This window comes from Sturnira hondurensis, unplaced genomic scaffold, assembly GCF_014824575.4.
Source record: "Sturnira hondurensis isolate 20B ecotype Veracruz unplaced genomic scaffold, ASM1482457v3 Scaffold0015509, whole genome shotgun sequence".
Lineage (NCBI taxonomy): Eukaryota > Metazoa > Chordata > Mammalia > Chiroptera > Phyllostomidae > Sturnira > Sturnira hondurensis.
Genome location: NW_028088140.1, coordinates 1791590 through 1813873, shown reverse-complemented (window position 1 = coordinate 1813873; position 22284 = coordinate 1791590). Strand labels below are relative to the sequence as shown.

Sequence of the window (22284 nt, the reverse complement as noted above, 5' to 3'; positions counted from 1 at the left end):
AAGATGATGTTATTGGTGGTGGTGGTGGTGGTGAGGATGGTGATGAAGAAACCGCATCTGGCCTATTTTCCAACAGCTGTTTCTTACCTGGAGCACTCAGTGTGAATCCAGACATATTGAAGGCTTTCTGATGGTAGGGCGCTAAGCAGTTAGCTAATTGCATGTGCCAAGGGGTAGATGTATTGAAGCTGCTGGTTGGTCATTAGAAAAAAGAACTACCCCTTTAACTTCCCAAACTGATGGAGTAACAACTCATGCTCTTAGGAGACTGTTTGGTTAGTGTTAATGGGGATATATAATATTGAATGTAGGCAGAGATCTGTATTCTGGGGTGAACCCCAGTAAAACTATGCCAAGATTCTAAAGAGAGGGGTCTGTGGTAAAGAAAAAGCAAAAGATAAGAATTGTAGTAAGAGAAATAATAATAGTTAGAACAAAGACAGCTGTTTTGTATCTCTAGTAATAACATATAGTTAAAACAACACCTTCTGGCACTGGCTGGTATAGCTCAGTGGATTGAGCCTGGGCCTGCGAACCAAAGGCTCGTGGTTCAATTCCCAGTCAGGGCACACGCCTGGGTTGTAGGCCAGTTCCCAGCAGGGGACACACAAGAAGCAACCACACATTGATATTTCTCTCTCTTTCTCCTTCCCTTCCCCTCTAAAGATAAATAAATAAAATCTTAAAAAAAAAACCCCAATACCCTTTGACCAGGGTTGGGCTTCAAAGTTGTTTTAGCCATGTTTTCCCTGTTCATAAAAGTAAATTCTTTTAGAAATCTTGGAAAATTACTAAAAGTGGGTAGTGGGGAGGCTAATTTAAGCAGATAAATTCCAATTAGAAATCAGTAAATGCATCTTAATTCCTCCTGGAAACTTTCTTTATTAGTTGAAGGTCCATAGTTTACTTTTCTAAGTGTAAGCCACCATATGCTTCCTTTGTTTCAATGTCACTGAAGAAAAGGCAAACAGTGTTACAGTTTCTAAAGTGTATATGCTTAAAAATTCTTGAATTTACATGTACATTTATAAAAGAATTGAAAAACAAAAAAAAATAAAGTTAAAATTATCTGTAATGCAGCCAGTGATAATATGCTGTTCCTCTGATTCCTCTATATACTGATTATGTACATGCATGTGCACGCAAGCCATGTGCACACCAACATACACAAGAGGAACCATTACTGCATGGAAAGTGCTGCTGATGTGATGCAATAAGAAAAAGATCAGAATGCAAAACCCTTTACACAGGCAGATCTCATTAAAATTCCTCACAAGTGTGTCATAATAACTGCATGGTGGTTTGTCCTTTGGATGTGAACTGATAACCTTTTCAAAAAAGAATGGAGCTGCTCTTAATAAATTCACAAAATTCTCTCTAATGCAAAATGATGAAAGCTTATCTACTTGTTCTTTCCCCTCCTTATTGTGATCTTTTTTTTTAGCACTTTCCAATATCCAGTGCATATAATAGGGCACCTGCTGCTGCTGTCTGCAGGGGTTTTAGAACTTGATCAGAAGGTCAATATTTAGGGTATTAGCATAAATATTATGAAAGTAAAATTAGAAGGTGGAGAGAGAGAGCCACAGACTTCCCTCACACAATTAGAGCTTCCAAAGTTAAAACATGTTCTAGTTTCTCCTCCAGTGCCTGATGCAAGAGCAGACACAGTTCCCCCGGCAATGGCATCCTAGAGTCCTGATTCCGTGTCTCCTTTATCCTGGACTTTGTGATTCCCAAAGCCAGTGCCTGGATGACAGTGGCTGAGTAAAGATACCTGAGAGAAGTTGTTTGTTTTTTTTATTTTAGCTGAGCCTTGATACAGTTAGTCTCGAGTGGGGCCCTAGAATCTGTGTCTTGTAGTTTCCAAGTGGTTCTGTTGAACTAGCAGGTCTGGGAACCACTGCCCTAGGAGCTGTAGTGGAATCCCATGATTCCTGGCAGCCTGGGGAAAAGTGGTGATGGTGGACTTTGATTACTTGTGTGCCACATAGATTCCCTAGAGACACTCTCCCCAGAAGACACGTAAGAACGCTATTTCAAGATAGTTATTTCCCTGGAGTGTTTCGATTGTCATTCTAAAGCCATGGCGGAGATTTGATGAACTTTGCTGGTCACTGCCAACTGTTCAATTTTATAAAAATGTGCCTCATTTTATAAATGTTACAATGATCTTTCGAAAAGCTTTTCCCTCTGGAAGAGAGTGCATTTACCTCACACCCATTAAGCTAAGCAGTTGTTACACATTCACACCCCTGAGCACATTTAGATCTTGATAGAAAATGAGGCATTTAGCTGATTGTAGGCCCACGAAGACATGGGATTTTACTGTGGCTTTCATTTCTCAAAAAATCTATGTTACACATGAAACTAATGTTTCCTTTATTTTGTAGATAATTTGCTTTGTAAAGAATATACAATTTTCTCAATTTTGCAAAAAAAGCAACTTGTTTTGCTTGTTTTGATTAGATGCCTTATTCTAATATGAGTTTATGTTGCTTTCTTTTAATTTCTTCATATTAATTTTTTATTAAAGATATTTCAAATCTAAGAGTTAACATAGGTTATAATATATGAAACATTCTGTCCCAGATTTTCAGCCTTCATAAGACCCTAACTGGAGGCAATTTTATTGTAGTGGCAAGTTGATATTTTTGTCTGGACATCACCCTCTCTCTGCTCTGGGATCTGCTATCAGCCAGAACAAGTGGTCCTGTTGATTCAATCACGGTCCTCTCCTTTGTTTTCAGAGATTAGCAGTTGATCCTAAGTGGACCCATTATAACAGCCCATTTTTTCAGGAGTAGTGGTTGGCTTAGGAGTGAACACGTGCTCTAGGAGAGAACATGAGATGTTGGGTAAAATAATTGTCCTTTTCTGAACTCTTGTGCTTGCTAAAAGGGAAGAACATGACCCCGAGTCTATTGGAAGTAGTTTTTCCCACCAAATGATGAGAGTTTGCATAAGAAAGTGAGTATTTGCCCTGGCTGGTATGACTCGATGGACTGAATGCCAGCCTATGAAATAACGGGCAGCCTGTTCAGTTCCTAGTCAGGGCATATACCTGGATTGTGGGCTAGGTCCCCAGTAGGGGGCATGCAAGAGGCAACCACACATTGATGTTTCTCTCCCTCTCTTTCTTTCTCCTTTTCCCTCTCTCTAAAAATAAATAAATAAAATCTTCAAAAAATATTCTAAAAGAAAGCGTTTGAAGAGAGAGAAGAGGAATGGGGAAAGAGACTTAAGACCTTCTGGAACTAATTTTGGTGACTCCTGAACTTCCAGCAATGTCAGGTGTCTGAATACTTCTTTGAGCTATCTTGAATTGAGTTTGAAAACAAATTGAATACAATTGCAAACAAAAAGGTCCTGACGAATGCAATTATTTTCTCCATTTTTCAGATGAGTAAATTGAATCCCAGAAAGGTTAAGTAACTTGACAAAGTTAGTAAGTAATTCAGACTTGAAGGTACGTTCTAACACCCTACATCCTGTGTTCTTTCTACCACACTAATTCTTTAGCATCTACTGAAGAGGTCTTGCACTTAGAGGAAAAACGTGACATAAGAAATAGATCAAATGTCAGTGGTTGAGAAGGATTTCATGCCAAAATAAAGTTAGCTGATGTACTTTCAATTCAAATTTATGGAGGTCTTTGCACATTGAAAAAGTCTAAGTTGTCAAACATTTGAAAAAAATGGAAAAAAATCTACTGATTAAGTACCAAAAATAAAATTTAAATTTGAAAAGAATTATCCATAGACAAACACATTTCTTTCAGGAGCCCTTTTAAACAAGTTTTATTAAACCATAGGAGTAGTAAGTTACAGACACAAACTCTACCGTAATGCTCTGCTCTGTGGGGTAGTAGAGAAATAGCCTGTTTCCAGTTAAAGTATTAGACGCGGCAGAACTTTGTAACCTACCCTCAAATGGTAGGCTAGATCAAACAACCAGAACTTTTATTTGCAGTATTTTCTAATCAGACAAAGTAAAATTTATTTGCCATCTAGTGATGGATCAAAGATGCTCTCTTCAGGGTTGCATTGTGCCCAGAAGTGTTCTTATTGTCCTTTATTCCTGATAAAAATCTGCTTCTGTCCATCTCTGACAAAGTGCTGTGCTTTAAGGTAGACTCTGAAGAGCACAACGTTTAAAATTTGTGTATTTAAGAAACTTGAAAAATAATCATGGGGATGTAAAGTACAGCATAAGGAATCTAGTCAATAATATTGTGATCTCTATGTGTGGGACCAGGTGGGTGCTAGCTTATTGGGGAGATTACTTTGCAAATTATATAGATGTCTAACCACAATGCTATACACCCGAAGCTAATATAAAATAATACTTTATGCCAAATGTAATAGAAATATTAAACAAAATAAAAGTACTAAAGAAAATAAAATTGAATACAGGAGAAAAGCAAACTGCTGAACATGTCTGAATGCATACTGAAATTATCTTTGGATTTTATTTTTCCCTTGCAGTCAGTTTTTCAGAAAAATTGTTTAAAGATGTCAACATTGATGTATAGCAATCATAGTAACATGTATATAAGCTATAATAGATAGCCTAGGAAGAAAATAAATACCTATGATCTTAAGAACAAGAACTTGATTTGTCCTTATAGCCGATTAATTCTCCCCAAACCCATCTCTATGCCTCCCTCCTCACAGGTTACTATATTCCTGAATTTATTCCCTTACGTTTTTAAACAGTAGTTTAGTTTTTCCATGATATGTTTCCCTACAATACATTGTACAGTTTCGCTTGGGTTTGAGCATTATGATGCCTGTATCATGCTACAGTCTCCTGTGTCTTGCCTATTTCATCCCATATTATGTTTCTAAGATATATTCATATGCTTGCAAGTAGCTGTATCTCATTCATTTTTATTCTCCACAATATTTCATTGTGGGACTACTCTATAATTGATTGTCACTCTCTTGTTATCGCAAATTTGAGGTTTCTTTCATTTTTTGCTGAAGTAAATGATAATGTGATAATGTTCTTGCTTGTTTCTCTTAATAACATGTGTACAATAATTTTTCTGAGATCAATACCTAATAGTGGAGTCGCTTGGTCTTCTCCAAAGTGATCGCACTCCCACTGGCCGCGTGTACACATCTATTGGCTCAAGTCCTTACCACTCGTCGGCCGTGGAAGTCCTGTATTTCTGTGTATTTAGTGGCTATAACAGCATTTCACTGTGAACTGTATTTGTGTTTCTGGGACTAGTGCAGTTGAACATCTTTTCATGAGTCTATTCAGCATTTGCAATTGTCATCCATGGAATTCACGTTTATGACTTTTTATTATTTTTTTGAGTTGTTTGTTCCTTATTGACAATATTTTCAAAACATATTCTAGTATTCTGTTCTCTTATTGATTCTGTGTGTTGCAAATATCTTTTTCAAGTTTTTGATATTTCTTTTTTATTTTCTGATGCTTTCAAGAATATTTAAAATTTTAATAGTCAAATTTATCAATATTTTTCCTTGTGATTCATGATGTTTTTTGTATTTAAAAAAAACTTTACTAAACACATTTGCATTTTTTTCTGAGTACAATAGCACTTAATGGTCAGAAACAGTTGTACAGTGTTAGAAGCAGCTACAGAAGCAGTGCTTGAGGATGAAGCCCAGTCCCTCTCACTCTGGACAAAGCGGTATTGGACGTGAGCGGGCGTGTGGCCGGGCCCACGTCCTTGGCCCCAGGGCCTGAGGGGAGACCGCCACCTGATATTCCCCAGCTACCACTCTCATCACCAGAGGAGGGGTGTAAACTCCAAAGACAAGAAGAACCCCTTGTCCCCAGTGTCAAAATGGGTTGGGCATGCGAGAGTTGTAATTAAGGGGAAACCTTGTGTAAGCTGTTAACAGCTCAAAGGGGTAGGTATTACCCCTGTTCTCCATCTCCCAAAGGGGCTCACTTTCCTGGTTTCTTCATCCGTTGATCCATGTTGGCAAAATTCCCCTCAGTTGTGGACACGCTTTCACACGTGGTTGTCTGCACCTGGGTCAGGGAGAACGAGCAATCATCTGCTGCGTGGTGTCCAAGTGTGTCAGGAGCTGACTGAACGGCAGGGCTTGCTCATGCAGCTGCTCGATGGTGGCACGTTTCTGCTCCAGCTCCGGAAGGGCGGAGGTGGTGGGGCCGCAGCGCTGCATGGTTTCACGCAGGGGGCACAACCTGCTTTGCACGTCTGCATCCCCTACAGAAGCTTTGTGCTTGGCAATCTCATTCCCCTTTTCCAGGACACTCTCTAGCTGAGCCCCCACTCGGTCCAAAACTGCAAGGTCCAGGGTGCTCAACTTTGCCTGCAACAGCCCTACAACCTCCATAAGGCTGCGAGGCGGGTTAGCAGTACACCTGCAGAAAGGGGAGCCTGAGCCCCCGGACCACAGCACAGAGTTTCTTCCAGTTCTCGCAGGCGTTTCGCAAGTTCTGCAATTTGGGCAGCTTGAGAAAACTTGTCCTGCTTAAGCCGAGAAGGTAGTTCCTAAGTGACAAAGGTGCTTATCTGGGGACCCGGGCGGGCAGAGGGCAGGATCTCATTTGGGGTCTTTTCCCCTGAACCAGCCCTTTTGTTCTTTGCTGCTTCTAGCTGCAGCAGTAGGTGCTTAGCCAGCGCTTTATCCGAGTCAGCTGCTGGTCAGTGCGTCTGGTCCCAGCAGCTTCTCCAGGTGGGAAGCAACCGGCTGCTGCTTGGGGCTGCCAGCTGTTTAGCCAGCACCATAGAGGCCAGCTTCTCCTCAGTGGCTGACCGCTTCACCGTTGTCTTGGTTTTCACAAACTTCAGTCCTCAGCTCTTGGACTTCGCGCAGTAGTCTCTGGTACTTGTGCTGGGTGTCTCCTTCACGTCCAGCCTCTCTCCAAGCATTGCGTATTCTCTGGATTCATATCTTGTCCTCGTGGCTTTTCCAATATGATCCGAGAAACCAAGTCCCTTTGCCCTCACCTTGTCGTAGGCAGCATTAGGATTGACGATGGTGTGCTGTTCCACCTTCGGGCTAGTCACTTCCTCCGGTTGCACGGACAAACGGCTCGTCCCTGGCAAGGCCAGGAAGGTCGGCATGGGGAGGGTCAGCCCGCGAGTCAGGGTGGAGCGGCCCGCGTCTGGGAGGGGAGAGGCTGGGCCTGGGCCCTCGGCTGAGGCGGCCGGAGAGGGAGTGGCCTGTATTTATATTTTCATCAGAACCGTTCTAAATTGTGTTTGTTACATTTTAATCTTTAATTCCTCTGAAATTGGCTTTTATGTGTGGCGTGGGGTAGGGAATCGTCCAGCATCATTTATGCGATGCCGTCTCTTTTCCCCTCTTCCCCAGTCNCCAATATGATCCGAGAAACCAAGTCCCTTTGCCCTCACCTTGTCGTAGGCAGCATTAGGATTGACGATGGTGTGCTGCTCCACCCTCCGGCTAGTCGCTTCCTCCGGTTGCACGGACAAACGGCTCGTCCCTGGCAAGGCCAGGAAGGTCGGCATGGGGGGGGGGGGGGGTCAGCCGGGGTCGGCATGGGGAGGGTCAGCCCGCGAGTCAGGGTGGAGCGGCCCACGTCTGGGAGGGGAGAGGCTGGGCCTGGGCCCTCGGCTGAGGCGGCCGGAGTGGCCTGTATTTATATTTTCTTCAGAACCGTTCTAAATTGTGTTTGTTACATTTTAATCTTTAATTCCTCTGAAATTGGCTTTTATGTGTGGCGTGGGGTAGGGAATCGTCCAGCATCATTTATGCGATGCCGTCTCTTTTCCCCTCTTCCCCAGTCCCCCGCGTGCCCGCCCTGCCTGTCACGCATGCGCTCTCGTTCTGGTCTGTGTTTTGCTCTTCGGTTCACGGGCTTCTCTCTGTGTCTACACTGCACAGTGTTAATTATTTTACCTTTAAACCAAGTTCGATTGGACAGATATCATTTTTTAAAAAATTTAAGAGTATCTTTGTCCCTGTCCATGAGTTCTTTCTATTTTTTGCTGGATCCCTTTATTCCTCAACCCACCCCCCAGACCTGTTGGCCTGCGTGCTCTCTCTGAGTCTGTCTCTATTTTGCATGTTAGTTCAGTTTGTTCATTAGATTCCACATGTGAGTGAAATCTTATGGTATTTGTCTTTCTCTGACTGGTTTATTTTACTTGTGGTGACTGGGGGGATAGGGAGGAGGTGGAAGAAGGTATAGGGTGATTAATGATAATGGAAAAAATACAATAAAAATAAACCTTTAAAAATAAATAAAATTTAAGAGCATTTTGGCTGTTCTTGGGCCTTTGGCCTTCTATATAAGTTATTTTAGAAACAACTTAATTTCCTCCAAATGCTATCAGGAGTTTACTTTTTGTAAGGCAAAATGAAGGCAATGCGCCTTTAATCGTAGCCCAAGGTTTAGGGCTCTTGTCCCAGAGTCAGACACCTGGCCCTTCTATCTTTCTGAGGTCTGCCCCAGAGTATGACAGAGTCGTCCTGGAGGTCCCAGGGGCCTCCACTTCTGCTTCCGAGAATCAGCCCCAGCCACCATGGCTCCAGCAGGTCAAATGTAGGTCCTGTTTTCCCTCTGCCCTTTTGCGCAGGACCCTGTAGATCTTCCACAATGTGCTCAGCAATCGTCTCATTGATGCAGTGGCCGGTATGACACACCCTGTCGCTATCTTTGTGTATATGTACTTACCAACCTTATATTTTTGTGAGGATTTAAGATATATACCCAGGAATGAAATTGTTGAGTCATAAGTTATAGATATTTGATCTGCTTGAATTCTGCCAGGCTTGTCTCTGGAACAGCTGCACCAATTCACACTTCTATATGCCACGTCTGGGAAATTTGGCTTGACATGTAGGCTTTTTCCTCACATCATTCCTAAATATTTTTCAGGGAGCATGCCTTCATTCTATAATTAAAATCATATAACTACTTCTCCAAGACCAATCACCTCAACACCCACGTGCACACACACACACAACCTTACTGGAAATAATTTCTTAACCCTGGTCCTTCCTCCACCCTGAAATGGTCTTTTCTTCGGTGGCAATGCGCATATGGTGTTTCTTTATTCCAGCAAATCTTGGTTCATGTGCCTTCTGTCCCCTCCATATGCAAAGAAGCACCCCATCCTCAAATGTGGTGAGATTCTGTCCAGTTTACAAAATTATGCTATTAAATCATAGCTTTAAAAAAAGTATGGTTGAGTTTGATAAATACGCATATATGTCTGGAGCAGGAAGAAGAGACAGACATGTTTTTCTTTAGATGGTGACAACTACTGATTATAATACCAACTTAATAGATGTGAACAAGCTGAAGAATGGTGCCAAAATTGTTCTTAGCTCTGAGCCGTCATCCGGCAGAGCTGTGGAAGCCCTTCCCCATCTCCCCTCTGTCAGAGCCATGTTGATTGCATTTGCTGTAGTTCCTCATGGTATACTTGCCGTCTCCATTCTTGTCTTTATTCTGCCATCTTGTGGCCTTTCCTGTTATTGCAATTACACAGTTTATTCCGGGTAAGTTTGGATTTTAGACTTCACGTAACTGTTGTCGCTTTGCCTGTTTCCTTGTGATTCCTAATGAAGAGATTTCCAGCTTCAAACAATGAATGAGTGAAAATTCAGAACTTTTTTTCCTGGATGGGCTACATTTACCTCTTCTGGAAACTCTTCAGGGAGAGGGACTCTCTTATTTTTATTCTTGCACCCACAGTTACTATCCTAAACTTGACACCTTATAAGTATTCAATAAATGTTTATTGAATGAATAAATTGGTTTCTTCTACCAATCTGAAGTATCAGTTATTGTTAATGTGTTTAGATAGCGATTGTTTTCCATCTCAGTCAAGGGTAATATTGAAAAAAGTATAAATGATAATATGTGTGTGTATGTATGATACAGTATTAAAATGTATCAGAAGGCCCTGGCTGGGTTGCTTAGTTGGTTAGACTGTTATTTCAAACATCAAAAGTCTGCAGGTTTGATCCCAAGTCAGGACACATACTTAAGTTACGGGTTCGATCCCTGGTGAGGGTGAGTATGGGAGGCAATTGATCGGCGCTTCTCTCTCACATCAATGCTTCTCTCTCCCTCATTCTCTCCCCCTTCCTCTCTCTGTAAAATCAATAAAAATGTTCCTGGGTGACAGTTTAAAAAAATACCAGAAAATATAGTCAAAAATTTACCTTCCCTAGATTTCTAACATAATCATTGTTAATATAGTAATTAGGTACTTACCGTTGTAGACCTCTTTTAATATGTCTATGTATTTAGACCTATAAATATATATAAACATTATATGCACACACATATAGTTCTTTAAAACATAAATGAGACCATTTTTTGTTATAATTCTCTTACTCCTTTCCCCCTGCTTAATGTGTGTGGGAGATGATTTATGTCCATATTTAGAAATTTATAGCTTTCTAACAGCTGCATATATTCCATAGCATGAATGTCTCATAATGTTAAAACTATTTCCTTCTTAGTGGCATTTTCTCCATACAAATCATGTGGACCTGCGTAAACCTCAGTGCAGGTGTACGCTTTTCTGTAGATCAGAGTCCTAGAAATGCGGTTGTTGAGTCAAATGTATGTGAATGTTTAAAATTTTAAATAAATATTCCTAAATTTATCACAAAAATAAAAGCCACATCCTATCAATAAGCTTAGTAAGAAAGGTTAAAATTGCTATGTCATTTTGTTTTGTTTGTTCAGTCAGAGGCCACCTGAATTTTCTGCTTTTCAGTCAGTTGTTTGAACACCTCATGGATCCTGTTTCCATGTGCTGGCCTGAAAACCTGGCCAAAAGAAGCACAGCCAGGCTTGTCCACTCTGCCCCCCACCAACTGGGAAGTCTAAGTAGGAGGGCAGGAGGCGCCCAGAACCTGAGCTCTAAGAGCCGTCCCTCCACAGAGCCTGCTGGTTCACAGAGGAAGCCCCGCAGTTCCATATTTGATGAATGCCTAGCTTTGTAGCATTATGAGAAAGGGGTTTTATAAATAGAAATGAATACATATTCATTTCTATGTATACAAATATGTCAAATGAATACATATCACAGAAAAGATAAAAAGTGAAGAAAGGTATTAAGAATATTCAGATCAGCTTTAGTTTCATGACCCAGAGATAACCAACATTATTAACACATTGGCATATATCTTTCTGGTTATACACTGTATTTTGGTTAAAAATTTTTTTATCCTCACCCGAGGACAAGCTCATTGATTTTAGAGAGAGGGGGAGGAAGGCAGAGACAAAGGGAGAGGAACATCTATGTGAGAAAGAAGCAGCAGTTGGTTGCCTCTCACACACACCTGGTCGATCTCGGAGGCTGAACCTGCAATGCAGGCGTGTGCCCTGACTGGTTTTGGACTCACAGCCTTTAGGTTTACAAGGCGATGCCCCAACCGAATGAGCCACACGGAGCAGAGCTGTACACAGTTTTTTAAACAAAATTGGAGCTATGCTGTAATGCTGTTTTGTGAGCTGCTTATTCCTCCACTTAAAACATATATTGTGAACTCTGCTTTATATAGCATCACTTTGGTGTCTAATTTAGACAAAATATAAACATTTCTATCTACCAACTCTATCTCATTCCAAAAAATTCCCATCTTCCCTGAGTAAAACCCATTACTCATTAAGATTTTCAGCTGATTGAGAACATAGAAACAGATCTCTGATACTTCAAAATCTACGTCTCTCACAAGCAAGTGATATTAATGAACTGCACTGCAATGTGCATGACTCAAGGTAGGGAAATTCTACCTGTATGTTAATATTTTATTAGAGTACCTATATTTCACTGAGTACCTACTATATATTAAGATTTTTGCACAGCACTTGACAAATACATTGTTTCTGATTGTTATGATTACCTTCAGAAGTCGGTATTATCAATATTTTGCAGACATGAGACAGATCCAGAGAGAATAAACCACTTTTTTGAGGTCCATAATGGGCAAACAGTGGAGTTTGGATTAGAACCCAGGTCCATCTGAGTGTAAAACTGATGCTCCTCTACACGTCTTTGCTGTTTTGGTCACACCTGTGTGACTTCTGTACTCAAAGTCACAGCTTTATATTCATTTTATGATTAGGTTTAAAGCAATTTCCATGATGAGTTAAGAAACTTCAGGCAATTTTTCTAACTATGTAACAGAGTTTAAGCACACATGTGTATGCTTTTTTCATCAGTGCAAACAACTCTTTGTGTGGGAGGGACTGAGAACTTTGGCCGAAACTGAAAATAGTGCGCCATATGTTGGCCATAGAATTCTAGGCACTTAATGCAAGGAAATCAACGCAGAAAGTAACTCTTAGCAACAATCTTAGACCAAATGTGAGGGAAAGTTAGGAGCTAATAAAATCTTTATTTTTATTGTAAAAAATAATTTATTGATGTGAAATTTACATAATGTAAAGTTAACCATTTTACAGTGAATGATTCAGTGGTGTTTTGTATATTCATGACGCTGTACAACCACTTCCTCTAATTCTAAAACATTTCCATTTTCCCTGGGTAAAACCCATTGCTTATTAGGCAGTTTTCCTTCTTACTCCCTCTCCTGTCCCCTCCCCCACAGCCCTTGGGAACCACCAATCTGCATTCTATCCCGTTGCGTTGATTTATTCTGGATAGTTCACATGCATGGAACCATAAAGCATGTGATGTTTTGTGTTTGGCTTCTTTCACTCAGCAGTTTTGTTGGTTCATCCTTGTCATAGTAACTCATTCCTCTTCATGACCGAATAATATTCCATTCTCTGTATGTGCCATAACTTGTTTATCCCTTTATCCTTTGGTGGACATTTGGGCTATTTCCACCTCTTGGCGATTGTGAATCACACTCTTGTTAACGTGAGTGCACATATACTTGTCTGAGTAACTGTTTTCACTCTTCTGGGTAAATACCTGGGGATGGGATTACATTAGCCTTGATTTTAAGATGAAGATGTAGGTGAGAAGTACTGTACCTGACAATGGAGCTAAAGCTGTTGTTTCATCCAAAGTAAAAGAAATTATCTCAACAGAAGAAAAAATGGGCCCAAGAATGAACATTTTCTCATGTTTGCTTTTATGAGAAGTTATCCACCACAGAGATTAATTAAGAAGCCCTCCCGAGGGGCTTGTTTTACAATGCAGCTTTTGCCCTGGCTGGATGTCTCCGTTGTTTAGAGTGTCATCCTGCTACACCACGGTGGCTGGTTCCATCCCTGGACAGGGCACATACGAGAATCCGCAAATGAATGCATAAACAAGTGGGACAACAAATTGATGTTCTCTCTCCCGACTCCCCACCTTTCAATGAGCTTCTGCTCCTTTGCCAACCCCCATTCTGGTTCTGCAGGTTTGGGTGTGGGAAGAATCTCCCATTTTAGAAGCTCTCTGTGGTCCAGTGTGAGGGGCCCTGGGCCCACACTTTGAGAATCTCTGGTTCACCTCTCAGTAGCTGCACAGGCTGGGCAAACCAGTTAACTTCAGTAAGTCTCAGGCAGTCCATCTCTCCTACAAGGGCAATACAACTTACCTCATAGATTTGTCTGGAGGATTCCATGAGAAAGCAGTGCTTCACGCAGTGTTAATAAATGTCTATCTTTCCCTCGTTGCTCTCAGGAGAGCTGGTTCCATTCAGCTGGGATTTCAGAGGAACTATGTCCATTTTTCCAACAAAAATGACCTTGCAGCAAAGTGAGGGGAGCTGTCGATCGACACAGCGGCTCGGCGTGATGGCCTCTTCCCTCTGCAGCTCTCTGCAGTGATGTGTGTGGAACTTAGTTTTCCCCCTGAAAAGACAATGGTCTTCTCTGCCTCAGGATGGGGTTGCCCATGACTCTGAAGGTGATCTCAGAAGCGCTTATGAAATGTTTACAGAAGCTATTAAAAAGCCCCAAATTTTGTCTTTAACCATAGGAAAGGTTAGATTCCTGTTTTTAAAAAGTGATGTTCATGTGAAAGAAACGCAGAATTGTATTTAAGATATTTTCAACTTTTAAATACTCCTGTGAATTCTTGCTGTATTACAAGATCGATGTGCCCGTGAAAAATTATATTGTTACAGCTTTGCAAATATGGTCGGAATCTCAGTTTGAGAAATTGTTAGTTGTAAAGGATTGAGGGATATGCTTATCTGTGACTGGCTTGACTTGGTGAGCACACCTGTTATAAAATATATATCTGTGTGTGCATGTATGTTTGCATGCATTTCTCTGGGTGTATATTTGTATCTTAAATATCAGTCCATTCGTACATGTCAAAAGAGGAAACCTAAACATCAGTTTGAAGAGAAAGAAAGAGGTATATTCAAGAAGTTATACAAAACATAGAATACTGAAATGGAATTCCATGCATTTTTCTGGAAGGTCAGGGTGTGAGATGAGACGGCCCCTCGAAACAGCCTTGGCGTGGGTCAAACGCACGGGCACCAACGTGAACACAGCCACGGTGTGCTGTGCAGCAGTGAGCGCCAGCTGCTTCATCTTCTCTAGTGAGGACACCACCTTGTGTGGTAGATACTGTGGCGTTGTTCCCGATCCACGGATGAAACTAAGATTAACCAACAAGCCTAACATCTATAATTCTTTGGTAGAAGAGCTGGCATTTTACCAAGACCATTTTGACCCTTAACCAATATGTTTCTCCCTTTTTGTGTCCCAGGGGGGAGGAGACAGTTCACCAGTGTCCATGCCAGTCTGGAAAAAAGACCCTTCTTGCAGCGGACATCCCTCCTTTTCCTACGGTGAAGATTTGTTCTGGAGAATACGAGGGCTGAGAGAGTTTGGAAGTCACCCAGCTCGGCTCCCTCATGTCGTCCAAGGCTTCATGCTAATGGGCCTGCCATTCCCTGTAATGAGGTCGGATTGGAGAGTTTGCTACTTTATAAAGCAACCTATCAAATAGTTGCAATCACAACTATCAGGAAATAATTTATACAACTCTTTGAATGACCACTTTTGCCCAGTCAAGCCTCAGAATGTCTTGTTAGCTGTATTATTCATCAAACTGTTCTTTTCTTCAATCATCCAAAAATATTAATTAAGCCGATCTTATTCAGATTTGAAATTATAGTCCTGGGCAGCCACGAATGTCCTACTTTCTCTGGAAACCCCATGGAGGTTAGTCCATTTCCAATTTGCAGGCCGTGGAAACCCCTCCCCTTTTGCTCTTTCTCTCTCTGTGCAGCTCCATGTTCCTAAAGGTCATTACCAGCGCTGAAACAGACGCCCCCACAATGCTGGGCTCCCGGCTGCTTCCCACAGGCTGCTTCCTCTGGGTCAGAGACTCGGGCATGTTTTGAACAGCTCAGTGACATTTGGTTATCTTTTTCGTTCTCGCAGTTCAGAATGAACTCTTTTCTAGTTTCCAGAAGCAAGTATGATAAGCATTGATTTGTGGGCGTTACACATTTCTGTTTTACTCTGTCATTTGCATGTCAGAGGACTTCTCCTGTTTTTCAAGATGTGCCCTTTCCCCACAAAATTCATTTGTGTATGAAGATCAGGTCTTGGGAGATCCAATAAGGCTTTTTCTTGCACAAAACTTTTTTCAGGGTCAGTATGTGGACACTTGTTGAATATCAAAGGTAAAGTTATTGAAGGAACTTTTTCAAAAAGCCTAACTGAGAACCCATTCCACAAGTGCCCCTTGAGGCCCGTTATTTTCCTGTGATAAGTCACTTAGTCTAAAGTGATTAACTGATTTCTCAAAAGGAAGTATTTCGTTATCTTTTATTTTTGGAAGTGCCAATTCTGATCCTTTTATTAGTTTAGTTATTCTTTCCTTCACTCTTCCTTCCTTTATTCATTCATTCAAGAAATACTAATTAATCAGCACTAGGCTAGGTACTAGTCGACAGACAAGGCGCCAGCCCCAGAGAACTTACAGATGGACACACAAACGGACAAGACGCTAAGAGGCTACGCTGCGGGTTGGTTGGGCAGGGCACAGAGCGCTGCAATCAAGGTGACCCAGGGCTGCTTTAGAGGGCGTGATCAGATAAGACTTCTGTGTACATGCAAGACCTCTGTAAGGAAATGAAGTTTGACCTGAGATCTGAAGGGTAAACCCAGGAGGCACGTGAAAACTCCATCATTTCCATCAACATTCAGCTCCCCGAACACAAATTAAAGCTCCCCTTGCAAATTAAAGTCCTTGCCATGTGAGGAATGTGCCACTGACAGCAGGGGCTGGCAGGCCAAGCCTCAGGTCAGCGCCAGCCAACATGCCAGTATCCTTCAAGCGAAGCCATTTGTCAAGGGGGAGGCTGTGACGAGAAACACACACTCTAATGTGGCATTTCAAGTGTCATACTCTCAAAACTAAGAATGACACTGAGGCTCAGTGAGGCTTTTGAAAGCAGGTACTGAGGCGTGACCCAAACTGAAGCCCACCAAAGTGGTGCAGTTTCTGCCCAGTTATTATGGGATTATTTTTAGACTAACAGTGATGTGTGTATGTGTTCTAATGAACAAACACAGCCAACCAACCATCTAGCTATTGATTAAATTCATTCTTTTTCTTCCAAAATAACTACCTATTTGGCTGAAATTAATGGGTTTCTTTTTATTTATTTGAGTACATCATGCCCTGAAGACCACTCTAATAGAACCTTCCTTAGTTTCCTCTAAGCTAGCCCTGTTCCATGTTCATGTAGACGCATATAGAGACACAAACATGTGCCTTAGAGAAAAGAATACTTGGTGGAAAGCTTATGCTAGTACGAGTATAACTTCAGTGTATCTACGTGGTATTTTCTCAAATAGATGACTTATATTAGGGTTCACATGAATGCAAGGCTACTGAGTGCTCAGGTGAGAGTCACAGACCTGAAGGAAACCAGGCCTCAGGTCCTCGGAGGAGAGAGTTTGTGATGGGTGGTGACCAGCGCTTTGGAGCTTGGGAATGTCCTGCACACAGGGCAGTTTTTCTGAGCAGCCACATGCCTGGCTGTCTTCGTGGAGGATGTTCTGCAATATTCTTTTACTCCCGTTCCCTTTGACTTGCAATCTTGAATGTTGCCATAGAAATATACGTTTTAGATGTATTTTTATAATATAAATTTCAAGGCTTCCACTTCCATGTTTCTAATAAGTCATGAATATTCATACAATAATCTGATCACATTACTCTCCTGATTGAAACTTTTTGAAGGTTCTCTATTCGCGGTGAATTCCAAGCCGACCAAATGACACAGTATGTCCCGTGCAGGCTGGCCTCTGCTCACGTTGCCCGCCTCCTCTCCTGAGTCTGCTCTATTCACTGCAGGAAAACAGTCGCATTACTGAGCACCAGGTATTGTGTAAATGTCTTTACATGCATTTTCTTAATTAGTCTTCACAGCAGTTTCTCTAATCACCGTGACTGTGGTATTCCCTTCTCCTGGAATTCCTTTTTTGCTTTACCTGGCAAAATTGCTTCTCAGTCCTCACGCTAAAGAATTTTCTCCTTTGAGAGATCCTCCTTACTTGTGCAGAAAGAGGTAATCACTTCCTCAGGTGTGCTCTGACTGTAACTCTCACACAGCACCTATCGCTCTACATAGTATTTACGATTCCACTGTCATGCCTGTCTCCTCCACCAGGCTGTGCGTCAGCTAACGTGGTGACCAGGAGTTGAATCATTTCATGATCAGGCCGAGGACAATTCGTGGTATGTACAAGAGGCTCATTAGATGATTGTTGTATAGAATTAAATTGAGTTAAAGGTTACAATTTAATATTTATCAGCATTTATCAGTTAATATCTATAGTGGGTTAAATGGTGGTCCCCCCACCTAGATATGCTCTAATCGCTGGGACCTTTTACCATACCTTGTGTGGCAAGAGCAATATTAACTTGCATGACTCTTGAGAGAAGTTGTTTATCTGGGATTGCCTTAGAGGGCCCTAAGTGCAATCACATGTACCCCGATGACTGGGGGGAGACACAGGGAAGAGGCAGAGGCCTTGTGACCACGGAGGCCGAGATGAGGAGGATGCTGCCATGGTCAAGAGCCCCTGGACCCACTAGGACCGGGAAGGGTCAGGGGACAGAGTCTCTTTCAGAGCCTCGGAAGAGGACTTGTCCCTGCCGACGTCTTCATTTAGGACATCCGGCCCCCGGAATGTGAGAGTATACATTTCCATTGTTTAAGCCACCTAGTTTGTGATAACTGGTGACAGCAGCACTTGAAAACTGACATGAAATCTTGTGGTAAAAATGTTCAGAATATGTTGCTGTGAAATTGAAAGCAGTTGTATAGATCTGACAGTATAAGGAACATTGTGAAAAGTTATACAATCTTTCTCCTGAAAGGCTTTTTAAAAAGACTTTATTTATTTATTTTCGAGAGGTGGGGAAGGGAGGGAGAAGGAGAGGGAGTGAAACTCCCTCTCAATGTGTGGTTGCCTCTAGCACACCCCATACTGGGGACCTGGCCTGCAACTCAAGCATGTGCTCTGACTGGGAATCAAACTGGCGATGCGTTGGTTCGCAGGCCAGTGCTCAATCCACTGAGCTACACCAGCCAGAGCCACTGGAAGGCTTTTTGTTGAGATCCTTTAGAGGGCTAAGGTATGTTATGAATCTCAAGCACAGCATTTCTCAGCATAATTTATCAGAGAGTTCTTTTTTCGTGGACTGTGCAGTAACATATTTTGGTGGATGCTAATGTTCTGTAGAAGAGACCTTGGCCTCTGTGAGACTTAGGACTCTTCTGGAATGGGGCCCAGTGAGGGTATTTGTAAAAGGTATCAAGGGCATTGTTCCTGCAATGTGAACACAGGAAACCACCATGGGCAGAATAAAATACTTCCGCAAATTTCTGGTATTTGCTTGGCACAGCTTCTTTTGGGTTTAGCTTTGCAAAATCTTCCTCAGGCATTGTTTTCCTGTTGGCCACAGAACCATTTCGCTGCATCTAAAGACAAGTCAGGGAGAAGCAACTGGGGAATTAAGTGACTGTGCTTAGTCTCCAGGCGGACAGAACGGCCCGCCAGCCCAACTTGGAATTTGAAACATTGATGTTAGCTTTTAGTGTGCTTCCTCTGCTATTATTGTTTCTGCTTCAACCTCTTGGAATGTGTCTTTCTCAATGTAAGTTAGAGCCCAGTGTTTCATGATCCAGCTCGGTATGGTTCGGTTGTGTAAGAAAGTAGCAGTAACAATTTTTCATTACTTGTGCCTGAAGCAGGGTGGGGGGAAATCAGGAAGCCAAAGGATTAGGTATCATATAGAAAAAAACTTGGCTGATAAATAAATCTAGGGAGGCTATTAAAATATCAGAGTGTGGGAGAGAAGTGAGTAGATTTGCAGGATCTGGTTTAATAAGATTTAGTCAAATTTGCAAACTTTAGCGTATATACAGGGAACATAGTATATGACCCAACCTCCTGAAAATCTCTAGGTGTAAGGAGAAAACTACTCTTAGTAGTTAGGAAACTTTACTAGAATAAGGCTGAAGATGGTGAAAAGAAACACCTATAAAGTGCTAGAAATGTTATTTCTGCCAACAACTCAACTGGAAGAATTGCTCATTAGGCTATAGCTATAAAGCATTCCTTTCCTTTTTTAAAACTCAAATTATGTTGTTTCAAGATTGCTTACCTTACATTAGTATCACTCGAAGAGGCTCAGTTATTTCTGAGTGCCCCAAATGACCACCTAACCTGTGCCCACAAATGAGGTGGTCAGCTGAAATCACCTCGTTTGCATTTTTAGTTCTTTCTCTTCTGATCTGACTCCCAAGTGTCCACGTTTTCTGCTCATGAAGCTGAGTGGAGATGGCATTTTATAACTCGGCACATCCTAATGTGCTATGACTTTCCTGCTTGAAAGATGTTTCTTTTTTTAAATTAAATTTATTGGCGTGACATTGGTTCATAGTGCCATACAGGTTTCAGGTGTGCATTTCTATGACACGTGATCTGTATATTGCATCGTGTGCCCACCACCCAAAGTCAAGTCATCTTCTGTCACCACAGAATTGCCTCCCTTTACCCTCTACTACCCCCTCCACCCCCTTCCCTCTGGTAACCACTATGCTGTTGTCTGTGTCTATGAGTTTCAAAGCACATGTGTTTGATTCTTCCAAACACATCAATGCATGCAAGTAGAACCCGGGGCTAGGGTAAGAAAGGCAGGAGAAAAGTAAGGAATAAATGAAGATATTGTATAGACCTGCTTGCCTGAGCCCTAGTTCAACCAGTCATAAATGATTATTGTTATAATTTATTGCAGTCATGATGTTACACACTTATTGCTATGAACTCTCTCCATCCAAGGAGAAAACTGAGATAACTCTTTTTTCTCCTCTCTCTTGGTCTCTCCAAACATTTATTGCACATGGACTATGTGGTAACACTGTGAAGTGTAGGGAAAATAGTGGTTAACAGAGTAAACCCAGTCTTATTTCCCGTGGAGCCTGGAGTCTGGGGTGGCATGGAGAGCATTTGTAAAAAGAAGCATCTTAAAAATTATTTAAGTGCAGTTTTGTTAAGTATTATAAAGGAAAAACTTATGGTACTCTTTTTTATTGCAGTAAGAATACAACATGATACCTATTCTTTTAACAAAATTTTAGGTACACTATACTTAAAATTTACAGTATTGTTGGCTATAGGCACAATGTGGTACAGCAGATCTCTAGAATGTATTCGTCTTGTAAAACTGAAACTTTAACCCTATGGAACATCAAATCCTTATCTTGCGCCCCCACTCCCTGGCAACCAGCATTCTACTCGCTGTTTCTATGAGTTTAAATATTTTAGGTGCCTCATATGAGCAGAATCATGCAGTATTTATTCTGTGACTGGCTCATTTCACATAGCAGAATGTCTTCCAGGTTTATGCATGTTGTTGCAAGTGGCAGGGTTCCTTTTTTTTTTAAGATTGAATAATATTTCATTGTATGGGCATGTCACAGTTTCTTTATTAATTCACGTGGTGATAAACACTTAAACTTTCCCATACCTTAGCTATTGTGAATAGTTCTGCAAAGAACATGACAATGCACATATCAGTTCAACATCTTAATATTAGTTATTTTGGATATACGCCCACAAACAGTGTACAGGATTCTTTTTACTCCATGTCCTTGCCAACACTTGTTATTTTTTGTTTGTTGGCCACAGCCATTCTTACAGGTATGAGGTGACACCTCATTGTGGTTTTGATTTGCATTTCCTTCATGATTAGAAATTGGAATATCATTTCTTACACTTGTTGTATGTCTTCTTTGGAGAAATATCCAGTCAAATTCTTTGCCCATTTTTCAGTTGTATTCTTAAGATTGTATAACAAGAAGTATAGACCTCATCTGAAAGTGTATATAGTGTTGTGAGATGACAAAATAAAAATACAAGACATTCAGTTAAATTTGAACTTCAGGTAGACAATGAATCTTTTAGTGTAAATGTGCCTCACACAGCATCTGGGATACACTAAAAGCTTATTTGTTGTTTACCTGAAATTCAAATTTTACTGGGTTTCTATATTTTATGTGGCAACCCTGTAAGTGGAGTGGAGAAGGAAGTAAAGAAGGCGACTTTTAGAAAGTGATATCTGAGCTTAGGCCTAAAAAGCAATTGGTGTTATCCAGGTTCAGAGGTGTGGGGAAGGAAATATAGGACAAGGTCAACAGAAGGAATAGCATGTGAACTGAAGTGGGAAAGAGTACGAAATTTTAGTCATGGGCAGAGTTCAAGGTTTAGAGGGGGAAATGGCATTTGATGATGCAAGAAAGAGAGGAGGAGCCAGGAAGATCGGGGACTAGTAGGCTAGGTTAAGGATGTTAAATGTTAAACACAGTGGAGCTGGATACTAGAAATTTGGGCTCTGCTCCTGGGGCCACAATGAGTCATTTGCTGGCTTTAAGCAAACCAGTTCACCTCTCTGGGTCTCAATTTACCCGTGGGTCGAGTAGATGTTAACATCTTGATACATGAAATAGTGGAACGCAGACCCTGAAGGGTCCACCCAGAAAGAACACCCAAGATTATCTAATATAAAACCCTAACATTATAGATGAAATTGAGGTCTAGGAAAGGCATTGGTCAAAAACAAACAAAAACTATGTAAAGAGCATTGAAGTTAGACAGTCTTAGATTCAAAGCCTGGCTCCATCACTTGTCTGTGCTGTGGCCTTGGGTGAGCAAGTCAGCCTCTGTCTGAGCCTCCACACTTCTCATGGGTGGGACAAAATGAATACCCTCTTCCTTCCTAAATTGTCATTAAGATTCATGATAAACTAAATAGGATGCTGGTCGCAGAGACTTGTATATGGTAGTTATTCATCTGTTCACTTTTGCTCATATAAGTTAGCTGTGTGTTCATAA

General features: G+C 41.4%; 1 pseudogene; it reads right to left on the bottom strand.

Moving 5' to 3' along the window:
• Nucleotides 1-5928: 5928 nt before the first annotated feature.
• Nucleotides 5929-6898, bottom strand: LOC119000010 (dynactin subunit 2-like; annotated as a pseudogene).
• Nucleotides 6899-22284: the final 15386 nt, after the last annotated feature.